This window comes from Artemia franciscana, chromosome 1 (genome assembly GCF_032884065.1).
Source record: "Artemia franciscana chromosome 1, ASM3288406v1, whole genome shotgun sequence".
NCBI classification, from domain to species: domain Eukaryota; kingdom Metazoa; phylum Arthropoda; class Branchiopoda; order Anostraca; family Artemiidae; genus Artemia; species Artemia franciscana.
The window spans coordinates 69,635,694-69,651,899 of NC_088863.1; the positions used below are offsets into that span (position 1 = coordinate 69,635,694).

At 37.7% G+C, this 16,206-nt stretch overlaps 1 protein-coding gene across 2 annotated transcripts in view; it reads right to left on the minus strand.

Annotated features, from left to right (window-relative positions):
- LOC136033342 (WD repeat-containing protein 47-like) overlaps nt 1–16,206 on the minus strand; it is a 150,249-nt gene that overhangs the window by 41,633 nt on the left and 92,410 nt on the right. The window lies entirely within an intron of this gene.

Below are 16,206 nucleotides of genomic sequence, written 5' to 3' on the forward strand. Positions count from 1 at the left end.
AACCCTCCCCCCAACTCCCCCAAAGAGAGCAAATCCAGTACGATTCTGTCAATTACGTATCAAGGACATTTGTTTATTCTATCCACCAAGCTTCATCCCGATTCCTCCACTCAAAGTGTTTTCCAAGATTTCCCCCTCCAACTCCTCCCAATGTCAAAAGATCTGGTCGGGATTTGAAATAAGAGCTCTGAGACATGAATTCCTTCTAAATATCAAATTTCGTTAAGATCCGATCACCTATTCATAAAATAAAAATATCCCAATTTTCACGTTTTCCATGAATTCCGGTTTCCCTCTCCAACTACCCCCAATGTCACAGGATTTGGTCGGAATTTAAAATTAGAGCTTTAAAGCGCAAGACCCTTCTAAATGTCAAATTTCATTAAGATCCGGTCACCCTTTCGTATGTTACAAATACCTCAATTTTCAAAATCCCCCCCCCCAACTCCACCAAAAAGAGAGCAGATGCGGTCCAATTATGTCAGTCATGTGTCTTAGACAGGTTTTTATTCTTCCCATCCAGTTTCATCCTGATCTCACCGCTTTAAGTATTTTATAAGATTTCCGGTTCCCCTCAACTGCCCCCCCCCCAAATTACTCTGGATCTGGTTGAGATTTAAAATAAGAGATCTGAGTCACGAGGTCCTTCTAAATATGGAGTTTCATGAAGATCCGATCACTCCTTCGTATGTTAAAAGAACGCCATTTCTTCTAATTTTTTAAAATTAAATTCCCCCCCCCCCCCCAATAGAGCGGATCCGTTACAATTATGTAAATCCCGTATCTAATACTTCTGCTGATTTTTCCAACCAAGTTTCATCCCGATCCCTCCAATCTAAGCGTTTTCCATGATTTTAGGTTCCCCCACCACAAACTCCCCCCAATGTCACCAGATCCAGTCGGGACTTAAAATAAGAGCTTTGAGACACGATATCCTTCTAAATATCAAATTTCATTGAGATCCGATCACCCGTTCGTAAGTTAAAAATACCTCATTTTTCCTAGTTTTTCAGAATTAGGCCTACCCCCCCCCCCCAACTACCCCAAAGAGAGCGGATCCGTACCAGTTATGTCAATCATATATCTAGGACTTGTGCTTATTTTTCTCACCAAGTTTCATCCAGATCCTTCCACTCTAAGTGTTTTCCAAGTTTTAGGTTTCCCCCTCCATCTCCCCCCATGTCACCAGATCCGGTCGGGATTTAAATTAAGAGCTCTGAGACACGATATCCATCTAAATATCAAATTTCATTGAGATCCTATCACCCGTTCGTAAGTTAAAAATACCTCATTTTTTCTAATTTTTCAGAATTAACCCCCCCCCCCCCAACTACCCCTAAGAGAGCGGATCCGTTCCGGTTATGTCAATCATGTATCTAGGACTTGTGCTTATTTTTCCAACCAAGTTTCATCCCGATCCCTCAACTTTAAGTGTTTTCCAAATTTTAGGTTTCCCCCTCCCGACTCCCCCTCCCCAATGACACCAGATCTGTTCGGGATTTAAAATAAGAGCTCTGAGACACGATATCCTTCTAAATATCAAATTTCATTGAGATTCGATCACCCGTTCGTAAGTTAAAAATACCTAATTTTTTCTAATTTCTCAGAATTAACCCCCCCCCCCTCAACTACCCCAAAAAGAGCGGATCCGTTTCGGTTATGCCAATCATGTATCTAGAACTTGTGCTTATTTTCCCACCAAGTTTCACCCCGATTCCTCCACTCAAGTGTTTTCCAAGTTTTAGGTTTCCCCCTCCCAACTCGCCCCCCAATGTCATCAGATCTGTTCGGGATTTAAAATAAGAGCTCTGAGACACGATATCTTTCTAAATATCAGATTTCATTGAGATCCGATCACCTGTTCGTAAGTTAAAAATACCTCATTTTCTCTAATGTTTCAGAATTAACCCTCCCCCCAACTACCCCAAAGAGAGCGGATCCGTTCTGGTTATGTCAATCATGTATCTAGGACTTGTTTTTATTTTTCCCACCAAGTTTCATCGCGATCCCTCCACTCTAAGTGTTTTCCAAGATTTTAGGTTTCCCCCTCCCAATGTCACCAGATCCGGTCGGGATTTAAAATAAGAGCTCTAAGACACGATATCCTTCAAAACATCAAATTTCATTAAGATTTGATCAACCGTTCGTAAGTTAAAAATACTTCAATTTTTCTAATTTTTTTTCGAATTAACGGGCCCTACACTCCCCCCCCCCCCCAGATGCTCAAATTGGGAAAACGACTATTTCTAATTTAATCTGGTCCAGTCCATGATACATCTGCCAAATTTCATCGTCCTAGCTTACCTGGAAGTGCCTAGAGTAGCAAAACCAGGACCGACAGACCGACAGAATTTGCGATTGCTATATGTCACTTGGTTAATACCAAGTGCCATAAAAATGCAAACATTATGTACGACTCCGCTAAATTATTTCCAGAGCATTGTTCTTATTATCTAGAATTCATTTGGCACGTTACTCCGGATATGTTAATGGTTTTCCAATCCGAAGTGCATCAAAAAACGCCATGATGGTTGTAACGCATGTTCAACCCATATGCACTTAACTCAAGTTTAATTTTGTTAAAATAAAACTAATGTTTCCAGTTAAAAGTAACATTTCCACAATAAGAGAGGAACTGTAGTATCCCCAACACTGATATTTAATCCAAATTAATCCACATATATTCCTTCAAACGAACAAAAGTCAGGAATTAAATCTCCCACCTCCCCAGATTTGCTTGAATCCAACTCCCGCAGAAAATTAAGAAATCTAGATTTAAGAACCTCAATTGTCTTTATCCGTGTGGTATAATGATCCCTAAAACTGGTAGTTTTTAAAGAGCTTTCTAGCAGTTATTGATCAATTATCTATCTCAAAATTCTTACTCAATGACAGTTTAGCCCTCCTTGAGCCGAAACAGTTGTTTACACCAAGTGGTGTGCACTCTATCCCTATTGAAAAACAGATTACACACACCAATAATAGAAATAATGAAATCTTACGGGTGGTTTTGGAGCTCTCCGCTTAGTCATTCGAAATTTTAACTGGGTCTTATTAGCTAGAATTGGCGATTCTGTGCTCGTTTGCCACTCATAGTCATTGATGTATTTGGTGGTTGTGACTGTTTTTCTCCAGCTATCTTTCAAATCACAATTTTTGGTAGGTAACGAAGAACAACTCAAAGAATTTTCAAGAGAAGATATCGACCCAGCGTTAACGCGAGGTAAATTATAAATACCTTCTTCGATATATATATCAGGCGTTGATTTTGATAATGTACACTTGATTGTACTTTTTGTGTCAGCATGTACAGAATTACCATATATATGTATTTTCATTTGAGGCAAAATATTTACATACACGTCTTTACTATAACAGTAGTTAAGTGAGAACTAACCACACAATTTATGTAATACTGTTAAGGTTGTTTATTAATAATTACGTTTAATATCCTTTAAACACCATATGGCGACAGTACAAAATTTACCTATTCAATTTACCTCAACATCTACCGATCTTACGTTGGCTAATTGATTTTCCCAACTCATGACTCCGTTGTTTCTTTGTAATCAATTAAGAAAAAAATATATTCTGGTCATTTTGATTGTGAATTATTTTAAGAATTTATTTTTTCTGATCTTAAGTGTTGTATAGCTCTTTACTTTTCACTGAAAAACTTATTTTTTGGAAAGTATTTATGGCGCTTGGTATTTACTAAGTGAGATATAGCGATCGCAATTTGTGTCGGTCTGTTCTGATTTTGCTAGTTTGAGCACTTACAGATAAGCTAAGACGATGAAATTTGGCAGGCATATTAGGGACCATACCAAATTAAATTGTAAATAGTCGTTTCCCTGATTCGATCATCTGGTGTGTGTGTGGGGGGGGGGAGAGAAATAGTTCGAAAAAATTAGATAAAATGAGGATTTTTAACTTACGAATGGGTGATTGGATCTTAATGAGATTTGATATTTAGAATGATATCATTTCTCAGAGCTCTTGTCTTAAATCCCGACCACATCCAGCGATATTGGGGGGAGTTGGAGGGGGAAACCTGAAATCTTAGAAAACGCTTAGAGTGGAGGTATCAGGATGAAACTTGGTGAGAAAAATAAGCACAAGTCCTAGATACGTGATTGACATAACAGGAATAGATCCGTTCTCTTTGGAGGAGTTGGGTGGGGGTGATTCAGAAAAATTATAAAAAAATGAAGTATTTTTAACTTACGAGGGAGTGATTAGACATTAATGAAATTTGATTTTTAGAATGACCTCGTAACTCAGGCTTCTCATTTTATATCCTGACCAGATCCAGTGTCATTGGGGGGAGTTGGGGGGAGGACTGGTAATCTAAGAAAACACTTAGAGTGGAGAGATCGGGATAAAACTTGGTGGGAAGAATAAGCCGAAGTCTTAGATACGTGATTGATGTAACCAGACTAGATCCGCTCTCTTTTGAGGAGTTGGGGGGACCTAATTCGGTAATTCGGAAAAATTATAAAAAATGAGGTATTTTTAACTTACGAAAAATGATTGGGTCCTAATCAAATTTGATTTTTGGAAGGACCTGGTGTCTCAGAGCTCTTATTTCAAATCCCGACCGTATCCGATGATATTGGGGGGAGTCAGATAGGGAAACAATAAATCTTGGAAAACACTTACAGTGGAGAGATCGGCATGAACTTGGTGGGAAGAATACGCACAAGTCGTAGATACGTGATTGACATACCCAGACCGAATCTGCTCCCTTTGGGGGAGTTGGGGGAGGGGGGTATTAATTTGGAAAACTTGAGATATTTTTAACTTACGAGCGGGTAACCGGATCTTAATGAAATTTGATATTTAGAAAAAACCATGTCTTGGAGCTCTTATTTTAAATCCCGACCAGATATGGTTACACTGGGGGGAATTGGAAGGGGAAACAAGAAATTTCGAAAAACGCTTAGAGTGGAGAGATCGGGATGAAACTTGGTGTGTAGAATAAATAAATGTCGTAGATACGTAATTGAGGTAACCGGACTGGATCTGATCTCTTTCGGTGAGTTAGGTGGGTCCAGCGTTTTGGCGATTTCGGTGCTTCTGGACGTGCTAGGACGATAAGAATTGGAAGGCGGGTCAGGCACCTGCACAAATTGACTTGATAATGTCGTTTTTCCTTGTACGACCATCTGGGGGCTGAAAGAAGAGGAAGAATTATAAAAAATGATGTATTTTTAACATACGAATGGGTGATCGGATCTTAATAAATTTTGATATTTAGAAGGACCTTGTGCCTCAGAGCTCTTTTTTTACATTCTGACTGGTATTAGGCCCCTGATTTTCCTTTTAATCCAATCTTTTGATTCTTAGAATTTTGCTAGAGCTCATGTCATATGAGCTCTTGGCTCTTCCGACCTCGTCATAAGTGCTGTATGAGCCCTTAGCTCTTGTTTTTAAATTAATTCAAAGAAAAGTAGAAGTAAACGAAGACCTAAAAGCCCAGACATAAATTTAAACACTAATTCAAACTTTTAAGTAACAGAAGCTACTACAACTGAGTGGATTTACTTCTGCTATTACTACTACATGCTCCTCCTCCATAACGATTTATTCAAAGCCTCCTTCTTTACAGCGTCCCATAAACTTTCCATTCCCTTTAAAACTTTCCTTATGACATCCTCCAACTCCAAACGGGGGCGACCTGATTTTCGTTGGGCCCTAAACGGCTAGCCGAAAAGGACAATCTTTGGTAATCTGTCCGCATCCACAGAACATTCATCCGCAGAACGTACCCTAGCCACGTCAATCTTTATCTCCTATAGTCCTAGAAAACGGAACTTTTCATACAGACAGCCGCCTGTTTGAGACACGTTCAGTCTATCGGGTACCCAAAATAGTCTGTAGGCAATTTCTCTGGAAAACATTTAGCAAATCTGCCTCCGTTTTTCTGAGCGCCCATGCTCTAGAACCATGCTTGGCCACTTACATCACAGTAGCTTCCAATGTACTAATTGCAACACGGTTGCAAATTTTTGAAACAATAGAAAGATAAGTATCTTTCTATTGTAACAGTGAAGAAACACCCTGAGCCTTGGATATTTTAATTTTTAATCTTCTCTGCAACCACTGTTTTTACTAATAATGCTACCTAGGCAAGTAAAGCTGTCTAGTTGATCAATCATCTCGTTATCCAACATCACCTTTTCATCTCCAGTTATTCCTACCCTTAGCGACTTAGTTTTCTTAACATTCATTTTTAAACCTATTCTTGGACTTTGAACTCGCAAAACTTATTAACTTACTATCTCTGTTGACTAGTTCATTCATTGATTGTAATTACTGCTCCCTATGACTAATAAGGGCCACAGCGTCTTTACCTTTATTCACCCTGGCGACAAGGATCTCTTCTGGTTAAGTATTCATGCCTTTTAAGTTTAAGCCAATCAGATTAGAAACAATCTGGGTAGGAAGTAGAATTTCGTTGCGAAATTTTAGCAAAACATAGATAAAAACAAACTACAATTATTTGGTTTTATTAAAGTTTACCTGACTCTAAGTATACTGTAAGTTTCAAACCTATTAGAAATTAGCTGGACTATTTTCGAATGTCACCAATCTACACAAATAAAGCAGCTTCAATTTTTGTTTCTAAATTTGTTTCTCAGTACAACCCGCTACTTTACTGTGAATAAAGTCCCAAAGGGCTTCATACAGCATATGCTTCGAGGTGAAGAGGAGAATAAACATCCCAAAGAACCCTGTCTCTGACCTCTCTGTTTAGTCAAAGCCAGAGATAATTGGTCCCCACTGACAGTCCTCGAAAGGGTTAAATCGACCCTTCAAGTCACACCAAAAATATTGCTGATAGATAGTTTGATCACCTGGGCATTCCCATTAATAAAAGTTGGTATTTCACCGCGGATAAATTCTATGTCTCACACGGGCATATTCTTAAAAACCTTTGAGCATGATCTGACACAAAAAGGATTTTTGAACTCTCCATCTATCTGGTCCTTTCTATGAATCAAAATTCAAGATCCAATTGGACTCCACCAACAGTCCCTGAAAGTTAATATGACTACTCCAGTCGGTTCCCAAAATATTGTTACGCCATTTCCATAGCCGGGATATAAACAATATCCTCTTATTTAGCCCGTCACTTGAACGTGAATAGATTCCAAGTTCCACAAGGATTTACAGAGCAAAAAATTTTCCAGTGGCTCAACAACGAATATTTTACCCTCTTAACCCCTCTCATTAAATAAACTATATCTTCTTTATATAGAGTCCCATTCCGTTGCCCTTTAAAATGCCTTTTTCCCTTTTATATATTTCTTCTCCCTCACCCTTTAAATGTGTTGATTTTTTAGAGCTTAGATTTTCCTTGAAAAAAAAATATACATTAGCTCATACCTATAATACTTTTTGAACCAGTTGCCATACCAGTGGATCGAACCTTTTTTTTAAACTGATTTTACTCGCTGGATGCTAAGAAATTGATTTTCAGAGGATCATTAATCAATTGCTTCTTCTGGATGTTCTGATAGGTCTTCACCTTTTGGTTCATGTTATGGAGTTAGAAATCAGTTCATGTTAAGTAATCGCTGAATTATGTTTAAGTTTGGGTGGCATGATTCCACAGGTTTATAATCTCAGTGATTTGGTTTTCTATAAGCTGCAACTGGTTATTTCTTACCCCAAGATAGGCTGGGGGAATGTTGTTGAAAGCTGAAGACAACAGCTTCATCGAAGGTTTTTCCCAAGGAGACGAGGAATGACATAGCGGTAGTTTTCTTTTGACGACATGTAGCTGTCAATCATACGCTGCAGACATTAAAAAATATTAGAGCACATGAATTTTAGTTGAATTCTTAACACATGTTGAAGTATATACCCCAAGATAGGTTTGGGGAATGTTGTTGAAAGCTGAATATAACACATTCGTCGAAGATATTTCCCAAGGAGATGAAGAATGTCATAGCGATGGTTTTCTTTTGACGAAATGTAGCTGTCAATCATACATTGCTGACGTTTTAACCTATTAGAGCACATGAGTTTTAGGTGAATTCTTAACACATGTTGAAGTATATACCCCAAGATAGGTTTGGGGAATGTTGTTGAAAGCTGAAGATAACACATTCGTCGAAGATATTTCCCAAGGAGATGAAGAATGTCATAGCGATGGTTTTCTTTTGACGAAATGTAGCTGTCAATCATACATTGCTGACGTTTTAACCTATTAGAGCACATGAATTTTAGGTGAATTCTTAACACATGTTGAAGTATATACCCCAAGATAGGTTTGGGGAATGTTGTTGAAAGCTGAAGATAACACATTCGTCGAAGATATTTCCCAAGGAGATGAAGAATGTCATAGCGATGGTTTTCTTTTGACGAAATGTAGCTGTCAATCATACATTGCTGACGTTTTAACCTATTAGAGCACATGAGTTTTAGGTGAATTCTTAACACATGTTGAAGTATATACCCCAAGATAGGTTTGGGGAATGTTGTTGAAAGCTGAAGATAACACATTCGTCGAAGATATTTCCCAAGGAGATGAAGAATGTCATAGCGATGGTTTTCTTTTGACGAAATGTAGCTGTCAATCATACATTGCTGACGTTTTAACCTATTAGAGCACATGAGTTTTAGGCGCTCTTAACACATGTTGAAGTATACTACACAACATTAGTTGTCCTTCCACGGGCACATGGTACAAATATATATATACGCATATATATTCGTATACATTTATACTGTGTACGGGAAGTTTAGAAAGTTCATAGATTTAGTGTAGTACCTAGCATTAAGAACTAATTTATATGATGATTCAGGGAGGATTTGTCACGTGATTCTTTGGAATGTGAGGTAGCCTTTCTAATGTGGGATTATATAGTAGCGAATTGGCGATAATTTGTTATTGCAGAAGAACTAATATCTGGGACGTAAATATCAGATTTTGTGTAGAAGGGTAGTTGCCCACTGTGATAAGAGAACATAAATATGAGTCAAGATATTGATATAAACACCAATACGCTTGAGCTTGACCTAGAATAAAAATTACGAAAAAAGACGGTATGGTCCAAAGGAAAACAGAAAAGATATGCTTAATATCTTCTCTTACAGTACACGTTTTGTAGGAGAATTGGATGATATCATGAATATACTTCACCTTGATGCGACTTCCATGAAAGTGGAGGTAGGCATAGGAAGCAGCAAGGATATGAGAAAGACGAGTAAGGTAAAACCCACCCATCTAACGTCAGAAATCCCCTCGACCTTAGTGACGAGAGGAGTAGGCGTAGCAACCCGAACTTGAAATGGGGAGGCGAAGCCAAAACATAACTACCAACTAAAACCTCAAATTTGGACCCAATACTAATGATTTTCAAGAATAATCACAAAACATCTCTTTAATTTAAGCACAGAACATCCTCTTAAATTAGCGGCGATGGGAACACGATAAAAAGAGAAAAAAAAATCAAAGCGTGTCCAAAAACTTTAAGAAAATTGTCCTTTTTGGGGAAGAATTGACCGGACTGCAACAACAACCCAGGCGTTTTAAATAGACAGTTTTCAGAACCCTAAGTTCCTGATTCTGAAACAACTAATTGGGCTTTCGGACTAAAAGGTGAAATGTATACAGAATGGACAAAAAAAGTTGACAGCTGAAATACGACACCAAACGTTATATAAAATTGTATTTATACTTGCTATTCGTGGAAACCAATTTCATAGCGTCAAAAAATGCCAGTTAGAAATATTCAATGGAAAACAAACCTGAACCAGTTAGTAAAAAACAAATACCACGGGCTATAACTCGAAAAGCCACTCATTTAAAAATCTATCAAACTTTTGTTGTTGCAATCAATGTTTCTTTTTAAATTAACATTAATAATTGAGCCTCGGTCATAATTAAAAGGTGAAATGTATACAGAATGGACAAAAAAAAGTTGACAGCCGAAATACGACACCAAACGTTATATAAAATTGTATTTATACTTGCTATTCGTGGAAACCAATTTCATAGCGTCAAAAAATGCCAGTTAGAAATATTCAATGGAAAACAAACCTGAACTAGTTAGTAAAAAACAAATACCACGGGCTATAACTCGAAAAGCCACTCATTTAAAAATCTATCAAACTTTCGTTGTTGCAATCAATGTTTCTATTTAAATTAACATTAATAATTGAGCCTCGGTCATAATTTAGCAAGTTTTCAAAATACTATTCGTTTTTAAGGATACTAATTACAAAATAAATATATAAAAAACTTATGATTGAAATTCATGAGTTTAGTCATTTTAATTCAGAATTAAAAATACTATCCAGAAACGATTTCCAGTAATTACCACTTTGCAGGACTTTAAGTCCTGACAGAATTTCTGGTAGAACCCCAGATGGAAGTATCATATGAAAATCTAATCCGGCTTTGCAGTCTAGTCCGCAAATAGCATCCTTTAATTGAGACAATAGATACCCGCTAATGCTATCCGTTATGGTTATCGAAAGTGAGATTGTTGCCATAGCAACCTTCAATTTCTCAAATAGTGAATTTAACGTAAAAAAAAACTCAAAATAATACAATGACTGTAACAATCAAAGTAACTGAATTTCATTATTCTCTCATGCAAAAAAAATAGTACAGTACAGGAAAAAAAATCGCAAGTAGGCAACGATGATACGGCAAAATTTTTACCACACGGAATTTTAAGTTAAACACTTTGGTTTTGTTTCTTCGCTATCGATCAGTAATCACATGATCAAAGGCTATTCCTCAGCGTGGAAAAAACACAACAAAATAGTATCGAAAGAAGGGACTAAATTGACTTTGCAGTCAGTTGAACTTTATCCTTTTCAATCGTAGACCTCGTGACGGATGAAAACTTGGAACAATATGTTATATGATCTAGTTGGTATTATAAAGCTATCCCTAACTTTTCAGAATCGGAATACCATAGAAGACATTCTATTAATTATTACGAAACTTATCTAATTGTTTTACATTCTCGTTTGTGCTTGTTTATTCACTATCAGTTAAATGATGATGTTGTCAGACTATCGAAGTTTTCAAAACGGTATGTTCAAACAAGAACGCAATCAGTTATCACATGACCAAAGGCTATTCCTCAGCGTTGAAAAAACAACAACTACAAAATAATATCGAAAGAAGGGACTAAATTGACTTTGCTGTCAGTTGAACTTTTCAGTCCTGGACATCGTGACGGATGAAAACTTGGAACAATATCTTATATAATCTAGTTGGCATTATAAAGCTATCCGTAACTTTTCAGGATTAAAATACCATAGGTGACACTAATTATTACAAAACTAACTCATTGTTTAACGTTATCGTTTCTACCCGTTGCGAAAACACTTAATTCTGTCAGATTTAAAGAGATCGAATACAATGTGCACCAATTTGCACAAATTCCTAGCCCAAAGTGAACAGATTCCTACTTACAAGTTCCTCTCCCGAAACAAATAAATGGGTACACCAACAAGCAAAAGTTGCAAACCCCTCATCGCTGAATATGATTGTAGCCCAACAGCCGATTATTACTTACAATACAAGTCCCCAACATATCTTTCCACTGGAACCAAATTGGTTTAACTATCAAATACACCGGGAACAAATAATAGGTACACCAACTAGTAAAAGTGGCAAACCTCTCATTACCGAACATGATTATGAGCTAACAGCCGTTACTCGCCCAAAGTGAACCGATTCTTACTTATAAGTCTCTCTCCCGTGATAGGCATCAACAGCAGATTATTACTTACAAAGTCCCCTACATGTCTTACCACTGGAACCAAATTGGTTTTACCATCAAATACACTGGAAACAAATAATAGATACACCAACTAGCAAAATTTGCTAACCCCTCATTACCGAAGGTGATTATTACCTAACAGCTGACTGTTGCTTACAAGTCTTACAATAAAATGCTTACAATATGTCTCGCAATTTGTATCGGCCTAGATTTCGTTTCAGTGTGTACTTTACTGCTGAAGTTGTCAACCCCTTGAAACTTTCAAACTGATATACTTCATGAAGGAATTTTTGTACCAAAAAATGGATGTCATATACTTTGATCAGCTCATCAAGAGCTATCGAATGCCGTCAAAAAAATTCTTTCTGTCTTAGTTCAAAAGTTGACTTTTTTTTGCCGTAGGCCAACTTTCTAACGTCACCACTTAGAAAGGAGCAAAGGATAAGTTCCAATTTCTATAACAATGAGAGAAATTTCAAAGTTTATTAGACACATCTGATACCATTTCTCTACCGCAATCCCAAGTCCGAATAAGAGCTAAGAGCTCATATGGCACTTGTGACGACGCAAGAAGAGCTAAGAGCCAAGAGCTCATATGGTATGAGCTCTAACAAAATTCTAAGAATCAATAGAATGATTTAAAAGGAAAATCATAGGCTTAATGCCGGTCAGGATTTAAAATGAGAGCTCTGAGTCACGATGTCCTTCTAAATATCAAAATTCATTCAGATCCGATCACCCACTCGTAAGTTATAAATACCTAATTTTTCCCAATTTTTCCTCTCCCTTTAGCCTCCCAGATGGTCGAATCTGGGAAAACGACTTTATCAAGTAAATTTGTGAAGCTCCCTGACACGCCTACCAATTCTCATCGTCCTAGCACGTCCAGAAGCACCAAACTCGCCAAATCATTGAACCCCCCCCCCCCAACTCCCCCAAAGAGAGCGAATCCACATACGGTTACGTAAATCATGTATCAAGGACATTTGCTTATTCTATCCACCAAGCTTCATCCCGGTTCCTCCACTCCAAGTGTTTTCCAATATTTCCGCCTCCAACTCCCCCCAATGTCAAAAGATCTGGTAGGGATTTGAAATAAGAGCTCTGAGACATAATTCCTTCTAAATATCAAATTTCATTAAGATCCGATCACCTATTCGTGAGATAAAAATACGCCAATTTTCACGTTTTCCCAGAATTACGGTTTCCCCCTCCAACTCCCTCCAATGTCACAGGATCTGGTTGGAATTTAAAATTAGAGCTTTAAAGCACAAGATTCTTCTAAATGTCAAATTTCATTAAGATCTGGTCACCTTTTCGTAAGTTACAGATACTTAAATTTTCAAAATACCCCCCCCCCCCCCCAACTGCACCAAAGAGAGCAGATCCGGTCCGGTTATGTCAGTCACGTATCTTAGACAGGTTTTTATTCTTCCCGTCCAGTTCAATCCTGATCTCTCCGCTTCAAGTATTTTCTAAGATTCCCGCCCCCCGCAACTCCCCCCCACAATGACGTTGGATTTGGTTGAGATTTAAAATAAGAGATCGGAGTTACGAGGTCCTTTTAAATATGAAGTTTCATGAAGATCTTTTCTAATTTTTCAGAATTAACCTGCCCCCCCCCCCCCCCCAATAGAGCAGATCCGTTCCAATTATGTAAATCATGTATCTAAGACTTCTGCTGATTTTTCCAACCAAGTTTCATCCCGATCCCTCCAATCTAAGCGTTTTCCATGAGTTTAGGTTCCCCCAACCCAAACTCCCCCCAATGTCACCAGATACGGTCGCGATTTAAAATAAGATCTTTGAGACACGATATCCTTCTAAATATCAAATTTCATTGAGATACGATCACCCGTTCGTAAGTTAAAAAACCTCATTTTTTCTAATTTTTCAGAATTAACCCCCCCCCCCCCCCCCAAAGAGCGGATCTGTTCCGGTTATGTCAATCATGTATCTAGGAATTGTGCTTAATTTTCCCACCAAGTTTCATCCCGATCCCTCCACTCTAAGTGTTTTCCAAGATTTTAGGTATCCCCCTACCACCCCTCCCCCCGATGTCACCAGATCCGGTCGGGATTTAAAACAAGAGCTCTGAGACACGATATCCTTCTAAATATCAAATTTCATCGAGATCCGATCACCCGTTCGTAATTTAAAAATTCCTCATTTTTCCTAATTTTTCAGGATTAACCCCCCCCTAACTACCCCAAAGAGAGCGGATCCGTTCCGGTTACGTTAATCATGTATCTAGGACTTGTGCTTATTTTTCCCACCAAGTTTCACCCCGATCCCTCCACTCTAAGTGTTTTCCAAGATTTTAGGTTTCCCCCTCCCAACTTACCCCGCCAAATGTCACCAGATCCAGTCGGGATTTAAAAGAAAAGCTCCGAGACACGATACCCTTCCACATATCAAATTTCATTAAGATCTGATCAACCGTTCGTAAGTTAAAAATACTTCAATTTTTATATTTTTTCCGAATTAACGGCCCCCCCCCCAGATGATCAAATCGGGAAAAAGACTATTTCTAATTTAACATGGTCCGGTCCCTGATACGCCTGTCAAATTTCATCGTCCTAGCTTACCTGGAAATGCCTAAAGTAGCAAAACCGGGACCGACAGACAGACCGACAGACCGACAGAATTTGCGATTGCTATATGTCACTTGGTTAATACCAAGTGCCATAAAAACCGAATGATAAACTCAGCTGAAATCACGAACAGAAATGGGTAGGAACAATAGATGGCAGCACTTTCGGACCCGTGGGAAAATGCCACATTGTTGCTTCTGTAAATTTTTCTATTTATCACTCAAAGAAGATATATTGGCTGTGATGCCGGGTAACTGCCACATATATTTAACACTTATAGATTTTAGTCTATCTTCAATTTGAAAGTGGTGCCTGCCTGCTTGCCTGCTAGAACGAAGCTTTCCATTCGAAAGCAGAAACATGGTTTGATGAAACGAAAGCTTGGCTGCACAACTTCAGATACTCCTCTATGACATAGGCTATATAACTCCACTTCACTTCGCACACCATAGGCTCTGGCTCGTAGACATAACCAAAGTGTTGCTCTCGCAACACAATTAAAAAGGCAGGTTCCGTTTCGTATCACACTTTTGGGTCCCATCAGCCTTAATGCATGAAGATTTAGAGCGAGGTTGGGAGGAAGTGATGATCAAGTCTCTATGCTGGTCCTACAACTGGGTAGAATATCCGTAATTCCAATTAGTGCAGCTAAATTTTCTTCTATTTCAGGAAAATTTGAAAAAAAAATTCGGCAAAAATTGTCAAAATGCCCAGTAAGATGAAAAAATATATTTTTGACAGGGACAATAAACCCCTAAAATACATGATTCTACACACAGCATAATAACAGTCAGAGGAAACAAAAAATATATTTTGAGCACTCAAATATCACTCTTATTATGGTTTTGTGAAATTACTGGGTCATTAGAAGCTAGTGTTCACATCTACGTGCTTTTTTTTTATAAACTCGCCTTAACAACTCCATCAAGAAGTGCCCTACAGTATCAAAAATTACAAGGATACCGCTCTTATCTTCATGTACAAAAAAAAACATTGACAGAGGTTTACACTCCCCCTCATATACACTGGATATTCCAGCCTGCTTAGACAATCAAAACAAGTGTTTTGATGAAAAAATGTCTCATGAAAAGAAATATCGTTTATGTGGTTTCATTTCATCAAAGTAAGCACGAAATTTTGGTTATGATGGTACCCTTAGAAATTGAAAAAGTATGTTTTCATTAAAAAAAATTAAATCACACCGCCACCATCCCCCTAGAAACTAGAAAATGAAACATTTATTTAATGACCTATTTTACCGGATACCCATGTTAGCTCCTTTATTTAACTACAAACGATAAAAAAAATAATTTTAAACTGGCATAAAGAGCCAAGCTGAAAATCTAACAAGAATTATGCTTCACAACAAGAAGCATAGCCCCCCCCCCTGTGTCTCCAACTCTGCAAGATAAATCTACAGAATTAGCTAAAAATAAACTGACTCAAGATATTTCTCTAAGCTTGTAGAATTATGCACTAACAATTTACTGAAAAATTCCAACCAGGCCCGCTTGAGTTTTACAGGGAATTATAATTGTCATGGCCACATCCAGGATTTTTATTCGGGGAATATATTTTTATGGGAAGGTATTTTACAAAAAAACTTTAATAAACACATCAAAAATTTGTTTATATACATTTTTTCTACGTCGCTACAAGTCGGACAAACATTTCAGGGGGACGGGGTTCAAACGAAGCAGCGACTCTACCGTTTTAATTTTCTAATTCTTTCTTTACTTCTGTAAAAAAAAAAAAAAAAAAAAAAAAAAAAAAAAAAAAAAAAAAAAATCAATTTTATGATAGATATATGATAAAAATCAATAATCCTTCCTGTGTGTTTTGGAAGTAAGTTGCAA